Raw genomic sequence first — 23,173 nt, 5'->3', positions numbered from 1 at the left:
ATTTTCCTTATATACTATCTTTTTCAAGAAGTTTCATATAATTTTGCTCATTTGAAATGTCAATCTCAAATGAGATCATAAAAAGAGGCAAACCTCTGCATCTCTCTCCATCTCAGAAAAGCCCCAGCTATGCTCCGTCATCCACCATGATAAACAGTAAATTTCACTAAAGCAAATTGTAATTTTTAGCTTAAAAAAAAACTCTTCTGATTAGAATTAAAGACTGTGTTCCAGGATAATATCTTTTATTATCAGAGTGTATTTACCTTATTTTTTTAACTAGGAAAATTAAACATATTTGATAGTTAATGATTCTCACCAAGAAAAACATTCAGGAATCATCTATAATTCCTTTATAAATAGGCAATCTTCCTAGCTCATCCTTAGACCAAGTAGTCTTGAAGTACAGATGAATTTATTCCAGAACTACAATGAAATAAGTGAAATAAAATCTCAGCACAAGAATTTCTAATCTTGAATACAGAAATTTAAAAAGCACATCTGCATTTATATTACTGTCTCTTGAGGATTTTCTCTTATGTTTCCATGCAATTAACCTTTTCCTACCTATGTTTGCATATATTTATTGATTTTGCCAATAGATCTGCTGCTAAGTAGTCTTGTGAAAATCAAAACACATTGTAAACTATCAAAATGGGGATTTTATTTAAATTAACCATATGTTAAATCATTTTCTAAATGGAAGAAACTCTGGAATTATTTTTTAGACATGTAGATGGCCAATAGCATATCAGATAATAGTCACATTAATTAATTCTAATTTTTCTTTAACTCTTTCTTTCTCCATCTATTAGAATTTAATCAAAGGGTTTGTTTGGATTCATTTCTTATTAACTCTTTAAAACTAGGCTGATTGATAACACTCCAGGAGAATTTAATTTCTGTGTTTCTCACTAAAATACACCTTGCTAGAGAAACCCAGAAGATAAATCATCCTTGAAGCTTGCAAAATGAATAAAAATACTTGACCTCTGTGTGTGTGTGTGTGTGTGTGTGTGTGTGTGTGTGTGTGTGTACCAATCTGCCTGCCTTCACTCCAGGAAGTGCATAGAGTACTAAATTGGAGAATGTTAAAGACCTCATACTAGTCCAGCAAGAAAAGTAGTAGGCTTAATACTATCCACAAGTGAATCCATTGGGCTGCCTTTTTGTAAGCAACCTCCCAAAATGGTAGGCATTAATTCAGGAATACATAGACTAATAGGACCGGTGCAGGCTAGAAAGTTTGGTCAACCAGATTCAGATATTCCCTCTGTCACTTACAGACTGAATGGTCTTGGGAATGCTTCTTAATTTCCTAGGGCTGTTTCCTCTGTAGCAAAATAAGGACCAATATCTTATATATCATAAAGTTTTTGAGTATTATTCAAAATTATATGTCATTGAATAATTATTACTTTAAATTATTTTGAAATTGTTTTCACAAGTACTAAAATAATGTAAAAAGCTAAACAATATTATTTATGTTATTTTTAAGGTCAGAAAGCTCAATATAAAAATAGTGCTGTTATCAAAAAGTGCTATTTGGTATAGCTATTTTGGCACTACAAGTTTCCTCTTTTTACCAAGAAAAATACTAGTTATGTATAGTTCATTGAAACAATAATTCAATTCTAATATGCTGTATTCAAAGTATATTTCTATTTATAAAATTAACTTAAATTCTGCTGTATTTAAATTGTAATTAACTGCATTCCCAGAAATAGCCACTTTGAAAAGAGGTGGGTGTTCCTTAAGAAAACAAAAATGTATCAATCTCATCATTATTTTTACACTGATTTCCTGTCAGTGTTCAAAACTATATTCAAAGGGGAACGACACAGTGAAAATGTGCTATAGAGTGAGAACTAAATAAATCAGTTTCCATGACTCAATCCATGGCTGTATATGTGGGTTAAGTTGCCCTATACTAAGAAAGTAAATTCTAGGATCACAAATTAATGCTAAATTATGTGCGTTATGGAAAGGTGCTAGTTTTCAGTAGCACCTAACTGTCTTACCTTCTCTTCAACCACTGGCTGTGATTTTCTTTCTTTTCTTCATTCCTTCCTTTTTTTTTTTTTTGTCCTAAAGGTTTTATTTACTGGAGGTAATTAGCTCAATTATTCATTAACGAGCTGTTTTCTTTGAAGTCATGCTTGACTTCACAGAGTTCAAGTGCTGTCCATTACAAGAATCTGACTTTGAACAAGGGATTTTTTCTGGGGTAGTAACAGATAACAGGTTCCAAGATACTGACCATTGATAAACACCAAGAGTTGGAGGGCTCACCTTACATGTGGAAGGCATTGAGTTCGATCCTCAACACCATATAAATATATAAAGGCATTGTGTCCATCTACAATTTTAAAAAAATTTAAATTAAAAAAAAAAGAATGGAATCAAAGCCTGAACTACATAATTTTACCTAGGAATGTTTATGTCTTATCATCAGACCATAGATTGTTAATCAGAGTTGAACAGCATACTATGTATAAGAACTGCTTCTTTGATCCTTGGTTTGCCTCTTCGTGAAAGAGCTCCTGCAATGTGTTCCATGTGTAGAGCACCCCACCCACGTGCCTTATCTCATCTGGTATCCTCCCATCTATTTAGGGCTCCTTGGGAGAGTTAAATGAACATGGTGGTATACATTCTTAACTGGCAAAGAAGAATGGGGATGAAGCAAGGTTACCAGCTGTTGTGGATTGGATATGTGCTATCTCCCAAAGCCTTGTGTGTGAGACAATGCAAGAAGGTTCAGAAATTAAATGATTGGATCATGCGAGCTTTTATCTAATCTGTGGATGAATCCATTGAGGTGGATAACCTGACGGTAACTGTAGGCAGGTAAGGTGTGACTGGAGGAAGTAGGTCACTGGGAGGGTGTACCATTGGGGCTTATATTTTATCCCTAGTGAGTGGAGCTTTCTCTGCTTCCTGGTGGTCATCTCCTAAGCTGCTTTCCTCCACCACATCTTCCACCTAGAAGTTCTGCCTCACTTTGGGCCCAGAGCTATGGAGTCAGACAACCCTGGACTGATCCACTAAAACCATGATCCAACATAAACTTTTCTTACTCTAAATTGTTCTTTCACTTACTTTAGTCACAGTGATATAAAAGCTGAATAAAATACTTGGCTATTAAAATATTGATGAAATGATCACTTTTTTTTTAAATTTAGTCTTACCAAGATATAAAGACCCCATGTAATACATGGAGTAGATCTCTATAGATACTTGTGAATATACTTACATATATACATATGGGTTAGTGAGTATAATACCCGGTCAAATCTTTGATTAATAAAGAAAGACACCAGTTACGTCTTTTATGTACAACTAGTTAGTTCAAATATTGGTAAGTATTCCTCAACAGGGTACACAAACACTATTACGTAGATCTATGAACACAAAAAAACCTCTGATATCTGTAAAACATTTCCTAATGTCAATGGTGAGAATTTCACAAGTCCACTTCACATGACATTCAACATATAGTCACCAAACTGATGTATTATCAGGGATTAAGGAGCTTTAAACATTTGTCCTCTATATGTATGTCCCAGGGTCAGAGATGGAACCCTGGGGAGATGTTTTAATGTTTAAAGCTGAATGCTTCAATTACTGTTTTAATGAAAATTAAACCTTCCATTCCATACTTTAAAAATATGGTTTGGGCTGGTGAAATATCTCAATAAATACAGTTCTTTTCCACCACGCACAAGGCACTGGGTTTAATCCTCAGCACCACACAAAAAGAAAAACCAAAAAACTAAAAAAAAAGTAATATGGGATTAATTCCATAGGACATAAGTTACTAAAATCAGTGTATTTATAAAATCATCATATGAGAATTATTCTCTGCCTCAGGTTTGGAAATTAGCAAATACCCTTCTGGTAACAGAGACCTCATCGGTCACAAGGCAAATATAAAGAGAATGTGTTTGCATTATGTAAGCTGCAGATAGAAAAATATACTGCAAAATAGTCTACTAGGAGCAAAAGCAGTAATTGAGCACATAACATTACAAAACAAATGTAGTTTCTAGTCACTTTTTCAATATACGTTTAGAAAGGAACCCACAAAAGTAAACATGATTAGGGCTCCCTTTTGGAAAAAAAAAATAGCTGTAGCATGATCAGTTTCCAAAATGAAATGTAAAGAATTAGTATTAACTTGGTGGAAACTGCTCCTAAAGTAAAATTAGTACAATTTGAAGAACAAGAATTAACCATTCTATACCCTTTATATGAAGACTCATTAATATTCACAGCAAGTAGGTCCCCCCAAATCTTAAATACCTCATGTAAAGCCATAATAATGGTTATAAAACCAGGCTGTGAATTTAGGTTCGTGTAATGACAAAGCCCAAAGTCATTCACAGGCCACCAATCCTTGAATCAGTGTTTACAAGATTTGGATTTGTTTTTGCCTTTTTATTGTCTTACTTCTACAATCTGTAGAAATAGCAAGGATATGTCTTCAATTGTTATTTTCCTCATTTCAGATGCTATTTTTATTTAAAATACATATATATTTGAAAACTTTCAAAATCCTTTCTTCTACTTTTTGAAATGTGCATAGTACTTTGTTGCTATCTGTGGTCACCCTGCTGTGCAATAGCACAGCACAACTGCTTTCTCCTAACTCACTTCATCTTGCTACTTTTTTCTACATATATTTTCTCATCTGGAAGCCAGCAACTGAGCTATTTAATCTATGAACTGTTTTTGAAATAATTTCTTTTGGGAAAAAAAAACTTGTGGAAAAGTTTGTCCTAGATGAAAATTGATTGTCACCTTCTCAGAACTCATTGGTTGCAAGTTTGCTGAAGAAGGCATGTGTATTTTAAGCTCAGATACAATCAGGCAAATATTTCTTTCTCAAAATGTGTGATAATCATTTCTTCTCAGATGCTTTCGATTCTCTTGCTGTTGTTAATTTCCTTTTATACACTTTCAAGTGAGTCAGCTAAAGAAAATAATCACAGAGTGATATGATCAGTGGGGAAAAAAAACTCTCTCAAAAAATACTTGCAAAAATTGCTACTTGCTTGGTGTTCCTGACATCCAAAGAATAATCAGACTAAACACTGGAACTTTAAAAGGGTTATGTGATGGTATACTGTCTAAACATTTATGATTGTCAAAAACATCCTTGAAAGTTTAAAATGTAAAGCAAAAAATGGATAAATGTGAATAGTTTCACCAGACTTGAGTGCATCAAACCCAATTAGGTTCTTTCTTGAAAAGCAAGAAATACCAATTTATGTTAATTGAGAGATTTCATTTCTTATTAAATGAGAGGGAATTGATGAATCAATGAATCCATTTGAGGAAATATGTAAATAAAAATTGGCAGATGACAATGCTATATGTGCAAGGAGAAAGGGGGATAGTGAATATAGCTCAGTAGTTGAGCATGTGCTTAAGAATGTGTGAGGCCCTGAGTTCCACCTCAGAACCCCCAAACCCCCCAAAACTCAGGTTTAGTGAATGAAAGATTTATGGTGGTTTAGTCAGAAAATGCCATGTTAGTTCATCATGGTTAAAACATCTCCCCAGGATTCCATCTCTGACCCCAGGACACACCCTAGACATGGAAGAAGAGGCTACAACTAACATGGAGGAAGAGGCTATAACTAAGAGTTGAGAGCAAGAATGCCCAGGGACTCCAAAACAAAGGAATCAGAGGCTTCTGCCTCTACAGAAGCTGTGAAAGGGTAAAGTTTCTAAGCTACAAAGCCTGAGTTAAAATGTAAAGGACCAGGCATTGTAAAGCTGCTTCTAAGCTGCAAAGCCTGAGTTAAAATGTAAAGGACCAGGTATTGTTAAGTTCCTATGCTACACTCAAAACTTGAAATTCCTGTAGCTGTTAGGACAATTCCCGGGACTGCCCAGTAGATATTCCCCCTGACCATTTAGTTGTTTAATAACCTAGGACCCTGTGCAGCTTGGCACGTAGGCATCTCAGGGCCCAAACCAATCAGTTTGAATGTACCCCCCTCCTTAGGATTGACCTATCACCCCCGCCTGACCTGTTCCCGCCAATGAATGGACTAATCATGTTTGAGAGTTGTTGTTCAATTTCCCCGCGCCTCATAATGATTTGCTCTGATGTATGCAAAGTCCCTGCCCTCCCTAAAAAAGTGTACTTAAGCACTGCTCAACCCATGCTCGGGGCTCTTGGCTGCTCTCCTGTCTTGAGTGAGCCTGGAGCCCCAGCACGCTGGATTGGATCCTCAATAAACCCCCTTTTGCTGTTGCATGAGTTGGTCTCTTGGTGGTCTCTTCCTCCAATGTTCGCCGGACCCTTACAGCTGAAGCACCAATGTCATTTTATTGTACACCAGGGTTACTTCAAAGTTTCTCAGATATTTCTAAAAACACATATCTCTTTTAAGGATTTTTTTAAAAAATACTAGAGGTCTAACACCTAAATAAAGACCAAGGCAAAATGAAGCTAAATGACCAAAGCTGTACTTTAACTGCTATCTTGTTTCGAATATTCGCCAAGAAAGCTCTCAAGAACAGCATAAAGGAGAATGTGTCTCAGGGACCCACAGGGGCAAAGGAAAAATTTCCAAAGCTGAATTTGGAGAATGTAGTATTTTTAAAACAATATTTAAAAAACAATGACTATTTTGGCTTGGGCTGTAATTTATTTTACTACTAGATCATTTTTTAATAAAACACAGCACTTTTTTTTCACCTCACATAACATTATTTTTTCTTCTTTTCTCCTTCTATTTCCTTTTCTCTCTCATCTTTCTCTTTTTCTTCTTCTTCCTTTCTCCTTCACTTTCATCATCTTTGTCTTTTCATATTTATTCTCCTTCATCTCCTACTGTGTCTTCTTTTTCTTTGTCTTTGTTAACCCCTCCTCCTCCTTGTCCCCATCCTCCATGCCAAAATTGTACCCAAATGGGCAAGAATTTCATGTTAATATTAGGTGAGATTTTGACAGTTATCTGTTCTGGAAAGATACTTTATAGTAGATTTGAAATTGGGGCTGTGGTTACAGAATTCCAATTTAACAAACCAGAAGTAAGCTTTTCTTCTGGCCAAGCCTAGAGCTAGGAACAGTGATCACAATGCCAGATAATGCCATTAATATTGTTCCCAAAAGGATAAGAATTTACAAACACTAGTCTTGTACATTTCCCTAAGTTTCCCTTACTAGCAACAACTTTTTTTTTTCAAAATAAAATCACCATAATCATTAGAAAATACTATATGCAAATAGCATTCAAGAAGAAACACTTATTATTCAACTTCTGAACGTATTATCCTGGGGAAAGAAAAATGTAAATCAATTGCAAATGAAGCTGCCAATTAAACTTAGGAAATTTTTGTTTTTAAATATTCCTGTTATGACAGAGGCATAGGAGTTTTGTTTTCTCAGACTCTGGATGCAGTAGAGTCCATATTAAAGAGAAACTTCAAGCAATACTACCTAAGAAAGACATGAAAGGTAAAATTGGGGGTCTTAAAATAAAACTGTTTCTTTCAGGGATTACTGATTTCCTTAGTATACATGCTGGAGGGGGGAAAAGTACATTTACACTGAACTAACAGAGCTACTTGTAATTTGTGAAGAATGACAATATTTCATATTTTAACTTCACAATAAAAAGGGAAGCTCACAGTGAAAATCAAATCACAGAGTCAAAATTTAGCAGGATTTTTGTTGCTAACATTTACTCAACTATCTTTTCCTTTTGAAACAGGTGTCACTCATTTTGAAGAGTGTTTCCAGGATTGAAACACTTTTGCCTTTTTAATCCTGGGTCAATAGTAGAAATGTTAGCATGAGGAAAGTTAATACCAATTTTCTCGTCTTAGGGTAACAAGATTTCTGGACTGCATTGGCAAACAATTCCATAGAAATTTAGAAAAGATACTTTAAGAACAGGAAATCCCTTGTCAGGAAGAAAAAAAAAATTCCAAGTAGACAATTCTCATGTTCAATGACTTCTACATTAAAAACAAATGTTTTGTACTATTGAAATCATTTCATTACCCAGCTCATTCCTCTTATCTGGAGGTAAGCTTTAACAGATTCCAGCCTACTTCGCACACACAAATTTCCAGCCACTCTCCTTCATATCCCAAGAGGCCATTTCATAAGTAACCTAACATCAACTCAAACAAGATTCATTTTTTCCATCACTTTACACCCTAGAAAACTGATACAGACTTCCCAGATGAAGTTTAATACAGAACATAGGTTTATGAAGTGTGGAACCTCATTTCAAATATACACATAATATATTGATTATAGACTCTGGGAACATTTTCAAAGAATACAAATGTACTAGGTCCAAAGCATAAATACTCCTTTTCACTGAAATACAGCTCATAAAAGATTTCAGAAGGCAAAAAAAATCCCTCTAAAATTTAGTGCCCCAGATTGAGATTTCCCAGAATGCTCTAATTTAGAAATTAAATTGTACTGTCCAGCATGCAAATGTGTAATATAAGCAATTCATTAGATTAAATCAACTTGACAATGAAGGTCCTAATTATGAATTTTAAAGCCTAAGTATGTAAAGGTGCATGAATAAAAACCAGGATGACAATATATAATAACATAAGAACAACAAAATGTCCCCCAAACTTAAAATTGTTGTTATTCTTAGTAAAAATGTCTGCAGGATCATAGTTATTCAAATGATATATCCCGCTTGGGAAATGTTGATAAGAGATATGATGTCATGAACAGAATTTTCTCTTCTAAAGCATCTTTTAAAAATTTACGTTTTTAAAGATATACCCTTATTCTCAATCATCCTATGGGTACTAATCTCTTATCATATCCTTCCCACATAAATTTATGTTTTCATCTGAAGTAATGAGCTCCACAGTTGAATTGGACTATGCAGAGTTGGACCGTGCAATTCTTACATAGCCCAAACTGACGTATTTATTTCATGGTTTGCTCATTTCAGAATATGTATCCCATTTAATTCAACAAATGTTTACTAGGTGCATATTTTATGCTAGGATCTAAGATGAAAAGCTAGTTTTGTTTTTTTTTCCTTCAAACGCTAAAAGTTGAGAAATTTGAAATGAATTTTAAGTTAAAAAAAGGTTCTGTTCAACCCCATCCATCTCTTTCATGATATTTTGACTTTATTTACTTCATTAGTTTTTATGTCATGCTTGCTTATAAGTATGATTACCTTTATGAACAGACAAGTTTCAAGAAGATATGATGGTTAATTTTATGTGTCAACTTGACTTAACTGATGGTTACCAGATAGCTAGTAAATCTGTTCATATCTGAGCAGGTGTTCTTGTAAGAGGTTAGTGTTGAAACCAGTAGACTGAGTAATGAACATTGCCCTCGCCAATGTGGGCAGTCATCATCTGGTCCATCAGGGGCTCCTAACAGAACAAAACAGAGTGTAAATGTGCTCTCCCTTGAGCTGTCGCACCTATCGTCTCTGGCCCTCAGACATTGGCACTATTGGCTCCTGGTCCTTTGGGTCTAGATAGTACATTGGTTTTCTGGCTCTTCAAGTTTTCAGATGGTAGACTCTGAGATTTTTCAGTCTCTAAATGTCTGAACCAATTTCTGTAGTAAATATGATTGACAGATCTCCTATGTGTATTATATAAGATATAGATATAAATTTTTTCTACTGGTTTTGTTTCTCTGGAGAACACTAACAAAAGAGAAAGCAATCTAGTACTCCACACCTCAGAGATAATCTCTACAAGGGCTTTGTCTATTCTCTTCCAATGTTCCTTTCATATTGCCATATTTCTAATCACAAGATCAAGATGTGAATATGACTGAAATATGACTATTCTTTTTTTAATCAATTTTTAAATTTATACATGACAGCGGAATGCATTACAATTCATATTACACATATAGAGCACAAATTTTTCATATCTCTGGTTGTATACAAAGTATGTTCACACCAATTCGTGTCTTCATACCTGTACTTTGGATAATAATGTCCATCACATTCCACCGTCATTTCTAACCCCCTGCCCCCTCCCTTCCCTTCCAACCCCTCTGCCCTATCTAGAGTTCATCTATTCCTTCCATGCTCCCCCTCCCTACCCCACTATGAATAAATCTCCTTATATCAGAGCAAACATTTGGCATTTTGTTTGGGAGGATTGGCTAACTTCACTTAGCCTTATCTTCTCTAACTCTATCCATTTACCTGCAAATACTATGGTTTTATTCTCTTTTATTGCTGAGTAATATTCCATTGTGTATATATGCTACATTTTCTATATATCAGTTGGCCATTTGTATTTTCTCTTTTGAGAAAAAGCTATTCTGTTCTTTAGCCCAATTTTAGTTGAATTATTTGTTATTGAGTTGTTTTAATTCCTTATAAATTCTGCATATTAACCCCTCATCAGATGGTCATTTTAACTGATTTTTTAAACTTTTTGCTCTTCACACAGTTTCCCATACAGGCTTCTTTGGAAACAAAATATGTTTTCTATTTTCCTCATTATTGATGCTGGATCATTCTCCTAAAATCACTGAACACTATTGTCCTGTAATTAGACATAAGAGTATGATGCACCTCCAAAACTTGAGTCACTCCCTCACTCCTGGAACAGTTTATTCTTTGACCTCTACTTCATCACATGTTCTAATCATTCGCCTCTTCTAAGCTGATTTTGCTGGTTTGCTCTGTCTCTGATCTCTAAATGTTGGAAGGCTTTGGAACTTAGTACTATGATCCAGGTTTAATTGGGTTTCAAAGTCCAAATTATCTCCTTCTCATTTTTGCTATCTAATTTGAAAGTGATTTCATTCTTTCAGTTACTCGACAAAAATTAAAAATATCATTGTGGAGTTGTTCTTGACTTCTCTATTCCTCTTTTAAACTCATTCAATGTATTGATAAATTTACATCCTAAAAAAAATTTCTTTATCATCACTATGTGTACCATTTTTCAAATTTTAAGATATCTGAATTTGGTAAATGACAAAATGAATTGTGGCCATAGACTAATTGGAAGTTCTAATTGAGAACCTAAACTGTATATTTTCTTTCTTGGTTAAAATGTACTTTAAATCATGCTACTACTTGTCTTAGAACCTTCCAGTGTTTTCTATTTCCTGCTACATAAACCCCAGAGTCATTACCATAACTTAAAAGGTATGTTTCTGTCCTCATACCTCTGAATTAATTTTAATTTTTTCTTTGCCCTGTGTATTCTGTCATATTTTCCTCTGGGCACACACCCATCTCCAATACTTTGCACTTACCAGTATTCTCCAGCTTGGAAGGCTTTTCCTTCAGATAATCATATGTCTTTCTCCTTCTTTTTCTTCAAGTCCTTCAACAACCATCACTTTGTCAAGACAAGCCTTCCATGCCCAACATAATATAAATCACAACATGGATCCTTCAAACTCTCTATTGCCCTTCCTTGTAATATTTTCACCACAGCACTGATAAACTCAAAATATATTATATATTTGTCTTATTTTTATTTCTTACTGTCTATCTCTAACTAGAAAGTGTCATAAAGAGTGAAACTTTCTTTTTATTGTTTTTTGAGTTTTGTTGTTTTGGGGTGTTTTGTTTTGTTTTTTTTTGTTGGTTTTTTTTTTTTTTTGCTTTTTTGTTTTTTAGTTATTTTATACTCTTCATGCTAGAACTGTATCAGGCCCCAAATTGGTGCTCAATGATGACTTTTATGAATGAATGGTTATATGACATAGATGTAAATTATCTTTTATAAAAGTAGACCAAAGTAGAAAATAATAGCACTCCTTCTTTTTAGTAGCTCATAGCCCTCACTGTTTTTTCAGCCCCAGCCAGCACTGACTTGCCAGCTATACTGGGAAGACATCCAGAAAGGGAATATTCCAAGTCACCTGACCGTCTTCCTCAGAAAATGCCATTTGGAACAAAGACAAACTGTCCCTATCACACCCTGCCCATATTGCAAATGCATAAGTGTATTAGTCTGCTTTCTGCTTCTGTAACAGAATACTACAGACTAGGTAAATTATTTAAAAACAAAAAAGAAGAAGAAGAAGAAGAAGAAGAAGAAGAAGAAGAAGAAGAAGAAGAAGAAGAAGAAGAAGAAAGAGAGGGATGGAGGAAGGAAGGGAGAAAGGAAGGAAGAAAGGAAGGGAGGGAGGAAGGAAGGAAGGAAGGAAGGAAGGAAGGAAGGAAGGAAGGAAGGAAGGAAGGAGTTTCTCTCCCATTATTCTGTAGGCTGGAAATCTAATGAGTTTGCTTCTGGTGAGTGCCTCCTTGCTGTATCGTAACAATGGCAAAGGGTATCACATGGTGAGAAACAGGAACATGCAACTTCAAGACCTTCTTCTTTATATAAAGCCACTAATCTCCTCATGAGGGCTCCACTATTATGACCTCATTTAACCATTACCTCCTAAAACCCCCTCCAAATAGTATCAAGAAAAGAATTTGAGGATTAAGTTTTGAACATGTGAATGTTTAGAACATCGTTCAACCACAGCATGAGCCAGATAAATATTAATGTAGTTTTGGCCTTTAAGTTTTGGGGTGGCTTGCAATATATAACTGGTACAAACCATATTGTCTTACTTCTACCTAATTATAGATCAAATATATATAATCATGAAATATTACATATCATTTAAAAAGTCAGTTATTTCACTTTCCGCTCTCCTTCTAGTCCTTAATCTTCTTCAAATGAAAGATCTACAAAAAGGAAGAGCCAAAATTTGAGAACAAGGCCGATACAAAACAGAGGTAAACCATAAATTGGATGATCAGTGTTCTATTGTTGATATAAAGCATAATTATCAGGAAAGTTTATGTGTGAGGAGTTAAAAGGACACTCTTTGGCGTTGGCCAAATTTCAGAAGAGCATAAATTTTATAGCAAGATTTAGAAATGAGCTAGCTGTGTTCTTAGTGTTGTCAGAAGACCCCTTAGAAGCAGAATAATGGATATTGGTCAATAAAACTCAAGCTATTAGGCTGGACTCTTTACTACAAATACATAATAGAGCTAGAGGTTTGATTCATAAAATATACTAAACCATACTCTGTGCCTGGTAGTGGACCATGTGCTTTCACATGATCTTTGCTATATTGTTTTTTCTTAGGATATTGTTACCATCTCACCCAATCTTTTCTTTCATAGAGACATTTTCTCTTTCTTACTTTGAAACTTCTTGGAGTTGGAACCAACATGTTGGAACCAACCAGCGTGTTTCTTTTCTTTCTTTCTTTCTTTCTTTCTTTCTTTCTTTCTTTCTTTCTTTCTTTATATTAGCTACACATGACATTACAATGATCTTGGCAATTCATACATTTAAATCACTGGGGTATAATTTATCATTTTTCTAATTGTACAGATTGCAGAATCACACTGGTCATAGAGTCACCTATATACATACAGCAATCATAATGTATATTCTATTCTGCTGCCCTTCCTATCCCCCCTACTCCTCCCCTCCCCTCCCATTATTTCTCTCTATCCAATCTAATGTGACACACTTTTTCATTCGTAATTAAGAGTTTTGTTTTGACAATTACATAACTGTGACAATCATTCTGCCATTAAGTACATTTGAGCATCATTTTTAAATAGTAAGTATAATAAATGACTAAATGGCTAGAAAAGAGACATTTCTATATTTTATAAAATGCCATCCTAATAAACTCTGTAATTGCAAAATAGAGGACTCAAAGATGGTCTACTACTATCTTCAACACACGAAGCTTCATTCAAAGTGTGAAATATGGTAATGGCAATAGCCAATCAGTGGTAATTATAGAAATAAAATAGTTTTCTCACAAACATAAGAATAAAATAGTTAAAAAGTAAACATTAATTTTAAAGCAACTCAGATATTAGCCTCTTGAGTGTTTTCAAATAAAGGCACTAGCTGATAGAAATTAAGGCCACCTTTTGAAAGTGTGTTTAGGAATTTATGGAAGCCAATTGCATCTTATTCCTAAGAACATAGTCACAACCCCTGAAGTCTAAGGGTTTCCCAAATTTTGACTAAGGACAATAATATTCAGCAAAGATAGTAAGTAAACAGAATTTTGACTTGGACACTCTGGGAGTTAATAATAGAGTGGAAATTACCAGGTCCCACCTGCATTACTTTTAAAATCCTTATCTAGAGACTATGCTTATTTTTAAAAAATGAAATCCAACTAGCATCTCATTTTCCTTGAGTTCTCATGAGCTGTGTGTTTTCTGTGTATTATATATAACAACTTGCCTTAGTTGATTTTAGAAGACCTTCATGTTCAACATAAAACGTTGGAGAATACTTGAATCAGCAGCCTTCTTGACAAGACAGCTGGAAAAATAAAAGATGATTGATGAAGTGATGTCACCCATTTAAGTCACTGGCAAATAGCATGTTATCCCTAAAGATAAGTGGCATTACCACCTTTCACACAGGTCAGTACAGACACATGTCCACAGTGAATAACTAATAACATATGTACCAAAAAAAAACCCCAAAACTAATTCCTTATGCGTGTCATTAAGTTTAAAAAAATAGTCCATTACACCACAGAACGGAAAATAATTAATTCTGTTATTTATTAGTAAGCTTTCAAACTGGCAAGATATTATTCTGGCTATCATCATTTAGAGTGAAAATTAATTGGAGAAGCCATTTATCAAGACAAATTTTGAATGAGTAACAATAATAGATTTGTGTAGTTTTGAAACATAAATGCATATACATGTGCTTATTTTGAAAATAGCCTAAAGAAAGAAAACTTGGTGGAATTGATTATAATTTTTCATTATTTAGCTCTGTGCCTATTCTTTGATGAGTTGTTTTTCATTTGATATTTATTGCGATTGATATCACTCACTGGAGTCAAATTTTGTTGCTTTATTCATTCCCTTCTTAAAGTAATGCTAGTTTAGTCTTGCTGCTGTCCACATTCTCATCAGTATTTAATGTCCCAATGCACAGAACCCACACAAAAACAATGTATAAAGAGAAACTCAAAGACAATATGATATGGGGAAAATAGTGTGAGTCTTAAAATCAGACAAATCAGAATTGAACTCATTATTCATCTATTAATTTTGTGAGTTTGGAAAAGTTCTTTATCTCCCCCATTTCATCTTTCTATCTCAAAAATGTTTGCTCTAAATACCTAATCTCCACTTCCATTAAATGAGAATAATACCTTGGGAGAGTTTATAAAATAATTAAGTCTGCTAAAAACATAACCCAGAGCCTTGCTCACAGTAGTTGATCAATACTTTTAATTGCTAACATGTATAAGATGGTGTTTCTTATATATGTTGCATCTTATATCATACACACACACACACACAAGACACATACACACACACACACACACACACACATACACACACACATTTCAAGGCATGGATTCTGAGGCTAAGCTGCCTGCATTCAAATTCTGGATCTACTACTTACTGTGCAGATGTGGGAAATTCACTTGTCCCCTCTGTGCCGCACTCCCTTATCTATAAAAGGAGAATAGCAATATTATATTACCAATGTCCTAGATTTTCTTTGAGGCTTAATGAATATTATAATATAAGCAAATGCTTTAAAAGATTGTGTACTGTATGCATGTTATTGCCAGACACTTCAGCTGAGAGATTGACTACAAAGGGGCAACAGGAGGAAATTTTGGAGTGATGCGCCCATTCCCTATCTCAGGTATGGCAGGGATTACTCTAGGGTATATAATTTTCAAAATTTACATGCAAGGTGAATGTACCATGTGTAAATTACTACTTAATAACAAAAGAGAAAAAAATTGTTGAGAACCTGATAAAAGATAAAAGGAAAGAAGAGTAATGAAAGAAAAGAAAGTATTTGTGGTAGTTTCCATTACAAAATAATCCTTATAAAAGTGTTTCTTTTATTATTAAGTAACTAAGGCTAGTTTAATTATGATCTTGTAGATTGTCAACTAACTAGGTTTCAATTCTAGTTCTTCTACTTACTAAGTAGATGACCTTGTAAATTTTTTACTATCCTATGATTCAGTTCAGTTCTATGTGTACAAGAAAGGTTTCAGGGATATTTATATATATATGATATATATGTATATCATATATATATATTGTGAGCTATTTATATAAAATAAAAGGAAAAGAAGAGTAATGAGAGAAAAGAAATGTATATGTACATATATATGCATACATGTATACATGTAAATAGCTAGGTATAAATACATATATTCTAAGACAATGCCTGGAAAAAAGAGGTATACATTAAATATTAAGTTATTACAAAAATTAAAAAATATATTTTTAAAATATTTATTAAAATTATAATATACAAATTAAACCTCTCTTGTAAACTTAAAGAAAATAAACATCTTTGTTAATAATATTACAATAATAAAGTAAATAATTTGGTTTGTCATTTGTTTGAGGCAGGTTTTAGCTTCCATATTTCCCTACATAAGAAAATGTGTTAGAAATTAAAATGTAGATTTATGTCCAAATAATTCCTTATGTTCAGGAGCAAATCCTGCCAGCCTCTTGGCAGGTATTAATTAAGAACAAGACAAAAATGATTTCTGTAAGCTTAGCCCAAGTTTAAGTCCTGGTTGATTATAGCATTGACAGTTTAATCCACCTCCTAAGGTCATGTGGAAATCCAGTGCAAGTGTCGGGATCAGAAAGCTAGATTAACTGATTGCCCGGGATAACCAAACCCTTTCATTCAGAGAATTTTGTCCCCGTTGTGAGAAATACCAAATGCCTAGAGTAAATATCAATTAGCATAAGAAATAAAGGATCAAATTTTATTAATGCTCTAAGAATCTCCAAGGCCTTTCTTAACATCAGTGGAAACCATGATTCCAGAGCTTAGGACATAGCTGTGAACTACAGAGTAAAACAATAAGAAAATAAAAACCAGACCCTGAAAGTCAAGTCAAGTCCGAATGCCTGTTCCACATAGAATCCTAAAAACCAACCACTGTGCCTGGACCCTCTTACTAAACTCCATCTGAGAATGTTAAACATCCAAATTTAAAAATGGACAGGTTCCTTCAATGGTTTTCTGTGGATAAAATTTTAATTTTTTTTTTCTTTAGCTTTTTAACTTTTTAAACTTCTTGTCTGAATTCTTATTTTGGGAAATCTGAGCAGTTTCAGAAATACCTATTTCTGCTAATGAGAACCTAAGAATAGAGTCATTCAGAGTTGCTGGAACATCATTACTACCTGGAGTGTAAATTATACTTGTGGAAAATTTGAAGTGTGTGTGTGTGTGTGTGTGTGTGTGTGTGTGTGTGAGTGGAGAAAGAGAGAGAGAGAGAGAATCAAGTAATTTCTTTACTCGAACAATGTTAAAAGTGTAATACTTACTGTTCAGACTTATTGAGCCTTTATGTTTATCTTTAATAATTTAATTATTATAATAAAATAATAATACATAATCATCACTGAAAAGAACACATGTCAACAACAATCATAATGCACTTCCTTTCAAACCTGATTGAGTTTCTTTATTTTTTAACCACTTGTTAAAGAACATGACTCTGCTTTGATCTGTAAAGTTCTCCTCAAGCATGTTAAACTTAATGTTTGGAAGCTTCCATTTCTGAGTTTTCTAACAATTTTAAAATGATGTAAGATACGCAATCTAAAGCTCCTGGCCCAAAAAGCTTAAAAGCCATAATAATGTCCTCTGCTACCCTTAAAAATAATCATATGTCATTATTTTGTCTAACATCACCAGCAGGAACTCTAAGTGGTCAGATTTCAAAGGTATAAGTCTCCCAATTCTAAATATAACCTTAGTGATGGTTTAGAAATAGATGATATACCATAGATAGATTGAGGGATTAATGAGACATAGTCAGACAATTAAGGAAATAAAGAAGAGGAGGAGAAAGGAAGGAAGGGAGGGAGAGTGGGAGGGAGGAAATTGATTCAATGCCAAGAAGCTGAACAACAAACCTTTCTAGCAGCTCTGGCTCTGAGCTTCACCCCATACTAGAGCTTTCAACTGTATAAATTCAAGGATGGGTACATGAAGGTTTCCCCTGTGGGTGTCTGGGTTCTAGGAGGATTATAAATCCCAAAATGAAACAAATTGGCCCTGAATTATCTGATTCATATTAGCGTATATTTCAATGTGGAGATTATGTTGCACAATGAATGTGATAAGAACAGAAATACTCTTTTCACAACCAAGTTTTCTCATTTGAAATTCTTTGAACAAAACTCAAGAAGTAGCTTGCATGCAGCATTGGAGTTAAGATTAAATTAGGGAAGGAAATGGGTAAGCTTTGGAGCGTGAATTCAGATACCTGCAAGGACTTGAAGGGCAAGGCCAATAGTGATCTAAGTATGAAATATGGCCTTAAGAAAAGACAAAGAATAGCATTCCCTATACAAGGAGACTGAAAATGTTAAATCTTGGCATTTCTATTAATTTCAGAATACAAGCTATTTGCCCGGTGACCATGTAAGGCCAAAGAGAAATGTGCCACTCCATAAAATGAAGCACAGTTCTTTAGGGGCCAGAGGGCTGGGAAAGTACAGGGCAGGGTTTCCTGCAAGTTTTAAATAACTCTTGCTTCCTAATAATAATTCTCAAGGCCAACAAGTGTGGAAGAGGAGCATTAACCACACAAAGTTTGGGACCAGAAAAAAGAATTTAGGAGTGAAATGTTTTAGAATAGATGTACAAGTTAATAAAATATTTTTCAGGGTCCAAGAGGACTTTAGGTAGTGAGCTATATTTTTTTTTGCAAACTTAAATGTGCCTTTAATCTTGTTTCCTGAAGAAAAGACATGTTTTTATCTCCCTTGCTCAGAGCACATCAATTTCCTGTGCAGAGTACATCTAAGTTTCTAGAAGTGATACACTTAAATCTATGAAAGTCTTAATAGAGAATTAAAGCCTTCATGAGGCTCTATAAAATATGTCACCTACCTTGCACATTGCGGTACATCAGAACAGGCCATATGCATCCTTCTTTGCATACTGTAGTACTTCCTACACAGTTTTTCTTATTGAATGGGTATATTATACACACTGGCCATTTTCACAAAACATTTCGTTCTGCCTCTACCTGCCCACAGTCCTAGAAATTGTGACTTTTCTCAGAAACAGTCATGTAAATTTTTCACCTTTTAAAAGTAAAGAACTCTGAAGGCTTAATGGAGTGGACAATCTTCAGGAAGAATACAAACTTTGGGGTCTTCTTACCCCAAAGGATCAAAGCTCTCCATGTGGCATGAGGCATCTTGGCTCTCAACCCCTCAGTCAATTCTGCCCCCACTCCCAAGTTAAATCCTATCCTCCATGTGTGAGAAAAAAAAATCTACATCCAAGCTTATATGAGAGGGGGAAAGGCCTTGTCAACAAATTGCTAACATCTATTTAGTAAGTCTGCATGGACAGATGGAGCTGCTGTCAGACTCAACCAAAGCCATCTACCATTGATAAAGTAAATGCTCATTTAAAATATGATTCATCGCATGCACTTTCCACTCCTTTGAGTTGAATTATATTAGAAATTCATTCTTATTATCATCCTTTATAGTAAAACATCCTTACTATCATCCTTTAAATGACAGATCATGGGAATGAAAGGACTCAATAGTCCAAAACTCAAGTTTTCACTATAATATGGAAGAAGTCTGTTAACCTCAGGTGAGGTTAATTTGGAAATGTAATTAATTGTAATTTTATGACAGACTTCCATTCTACTCCCTACCAATCATCCCTTCCTTTTCTTTTAAAGAATCAAGCATCTAATCTCCCACTTTCCGTCTCTGTGGGACTGACTTCCCCTGCTGCTCAACATGTCCTGGCCACAGAGACAGGTTGGGATGGACACATATCCCTGGCCTGAACTATGAGAAAGCACCCTGAACCTGTGCTGCAGCTAGGTTGATTCAGTGGAGAGTTGACTGCTATTCTTGACTATTCCTATCCGTGCTTGCTACCACAGGAGGAAAGCATTAACTGAAAAGAAAAGCTATGAAAAGAAAACAGGAAAGAAACAGGGAGAGACAGGAAGACAGTATTCTGGTGCCATTATTTAGCCTCTGGATCTCTTTCTGCCCGAAATTAGAAAATTCCACATTCTTGTGTAATGACATAAGTTTCTATTTATTTGCCTTCCTTACATAGTAAGTACTCTTCCTCTATCTGCAACTCAATCATTTTAGGGCTATTGCTAAAATTGGTATCTGTCAGAACATATAATCATGAATATAAAAAGGTCTTTGCAAACTCCACAGTAGTATATGGAAGTGAGGGGTCATTTCTCTAAAATAGAACATTCATCCCACATAAAATTGTCAGTCCTACCCTGAAGGCATGGGGTCCTAGTATTACAGGGTGGCAAATTCTAGCCCATCATACAAATGAGTAATTTATTTCCTACATTTTTTTTCAAAAACAGTACATAAGGCAAACTTCTGTCACAAATGGCAGCTGACAGGTTTCTATAGTTTTAAAGTTGCAATTACTATTGCCCAGAATGTTGTTCAGACAGAGTTTGGTTTTTTTTTTTTTTTGTTGTTGTTGTTGTTGTTTTGCATTACTAACTTGTTAGCCTCACTGCTAATGTCACATCCTCATACGGTGCCCTTCTGAGGAGTCTCTCCCATATAACTGTGCTATAATTTTCCTTAGTTCTTGTTACTAACTACATTTCCCCAATTTTTCCGCTTACATATGTATAGTTCACATGATACCAAATTCCATGACAGCTGAAACCCATCTCTCATCTTCACCTCCAGTCCCTAAAATTGTGCCTGGCACATAGTAAATACTTAATAAATATATGAGAAATAAATTGACATAGTCTCAATCATGCCATTACCTCCACACTCAGGATTCCAAGGACTAAATCTCCATACCACTGATGAGAGGGGGAAAAAAAATGTCCAGGGTACCTCACTATTCCAGTTATCCCCTGCTTTCTAAGAGACAGTCTAACAATGCAGATCTGTAATGATACATGACACCCTCACTGATCTGCACGGAAATCACACTTAGTAGTTAACACCTCCAATTTAGTTGCTGACAGATACTGTTTTTAGTCAGCTTTTTCACTGTTGTGACCAAAGTCCTGACTAGAACAATTTTATAGGAGAAAAACTTTATTTGGGGCTCACAGGTTAGGGTCTCAGTCCATAGATGGCCAACTACATTGCTCTGGATTTGAGAAATGGCAGAACATGATGGGTGGTTGAGTAAGGCAACTCAGAACATAGCCACCAGGAAGCAGAGAAAGACTTAAGTTCAGCTCACAGACTATATATCCCAAAGGCACTCTCCCAAAGACCCACCTTCCCCAGGCCCATCCTACCTGTCTACAGTCACCATCCAGTTAATCCATATCAGAAGATTAATGCACTGATTAGGCTAAAGTTCTCCTAACCCAATTATTTCACCTCTGAACTTTCTTACATTGTCTTACACAAGAGCTTTTGGGAGACATCTAATATCGAAACCATAACAGGTACCATAGGTTGACAAACTTTGTCAATCTTGCTTACGTTTTAAATGTTTTAATTTGAATAAGTATTTAAAGAAAGAAAAAGAAGGCATATCAAGGTGACCAAACAACCCTATTTTCCCAAGACTGTCAGATTTTATTCCTAAGTATCTGATACCCCGAGGAAACCCCTCAATCCCAGACAACCCTGGTAGTTGCTCATTCTAGTCTTTCACCAATTTTGTTATCTTTCAATCTTTCAAGTTGATTTGTACTTAATTGTTTCTAAGGGTAAAGGTCAGTATTTTATTTATTCATTCACTTGGCAAGCACTTGCTGAGCCAGCCTACCAATGTGGCAGTTTTCCTGGGTACAAAGAAGAATAAGGTTTATCCAAAGAGCTCACAAACCTAGAGAGAAAACCTGACTTTAACACATTATTTTAACCATAGTAACACCACTTCAGATGGACTCAAGAAAGTATGGCTGTTAACAACTGAGGGGTTCTTTCAGAAACATCTCCAGCAATGAGATGCACATAAAAACTAATTTTTTAATCAGGTAAAAAATACAATAAAGATCTAAATTTTAAAAATACAATAATGGTCTACAGTTGTAGACAAAATCTGCCACAAATTCAAATAATCGAAAGCAAAGATGCCTTAGAATAGTCACGCAATGTACTTTTTTAAAAAACTTAATGACATTCCTGTGCTCTGTTCTAAACATTCTGACAAGCACTTGGCAAGGGGTTCTTACTGTAGGAGAACCATTACATAGTCATGGCTGGATGTGCTAACCTTTGTGTTTGAGTAAACAGAGCAGTTCTAGTTAAGAGTGGGGTAAAGGACCACGTGGGCATCTAGAATATAGATCAACACTGGAACTATGATCCTGCTATGTTTGCCCCATTCCATCACTTACTCACACAGGGGCAGCATATAGTTTGTCTAGACAATATTTCATAACTTAAGAACTATTTATTTCATCAAGAAAAAGACTATTTCTAGCATTCTTCATGCTTATTAACAAATCCTCTGTTGTGTGTTTAGCTGAACTTGAGCTATTTGCCATCAAAATCTCTAGAGTGTGGAATTCTTATTAAAGTCCTTCAAGTGCACACTAACAGTCCCTAGAATGTGGATTAAATTTAATTTGTACATACACAGACATATGATATTAAATTATTCTTAAATGAATTACCTTGGAACCAATTATGATTATTTCAATAAAAATGAAATAATAATAATGCTAAGAATTATAATAATAAGCACACACTGAGAATTTTAAAACACAGCCACAGTTATTTTGTCTCCCTCTGCTTGATAAGGACAATTTTATTTTATAAATAAAGAATACCAGCATTTTCTCATTCTTATTCAAAAAAATAGCATACAATATTTATGAATGGCATTGAACACATTAGTACTGATACTGGTAAAGTACTAGTCCTAGAAAAGTACAGTAAACTTCAAGCATTGTGTTGGTAGCTTCAGAGGCAGTTCCTTCTTTGCAAGTAACATTATCATAGAGATACAAATGAGGATAACTTTGGAAGGATATGTCCATTCATTCTCACTTAACCCAGCTATCTTCCAAACCAAGGGAAGAAGAGATTTTTTTATTGGAAAACCCTGAATTACACTTATGATGAGTCTCTACTAACTAATTTGGGATTGGAAATAGGATCTTTGTCACCAGAAGAGTTTAAATCTCTTTTGCAAGTCAGACTTTGTCCTTACA

Source organism: Urocitellus parryii, chromosome 14, assembly GCF_045843805.1.
Source record: "Urocitellus parryii isolate mUroPar1 chromosome 14, mUroPar1.hap1, whole genome shotgun sequence".
Taxonomy (NCBI): Eukaryota; Metazoa; Chordata; class Mammalia; order Rodentia; family Sciuridae; genus Urocitellus; species Urocitellus parryii.
This window is presented reverse-complemented; position numbering follows the sequence as displayed.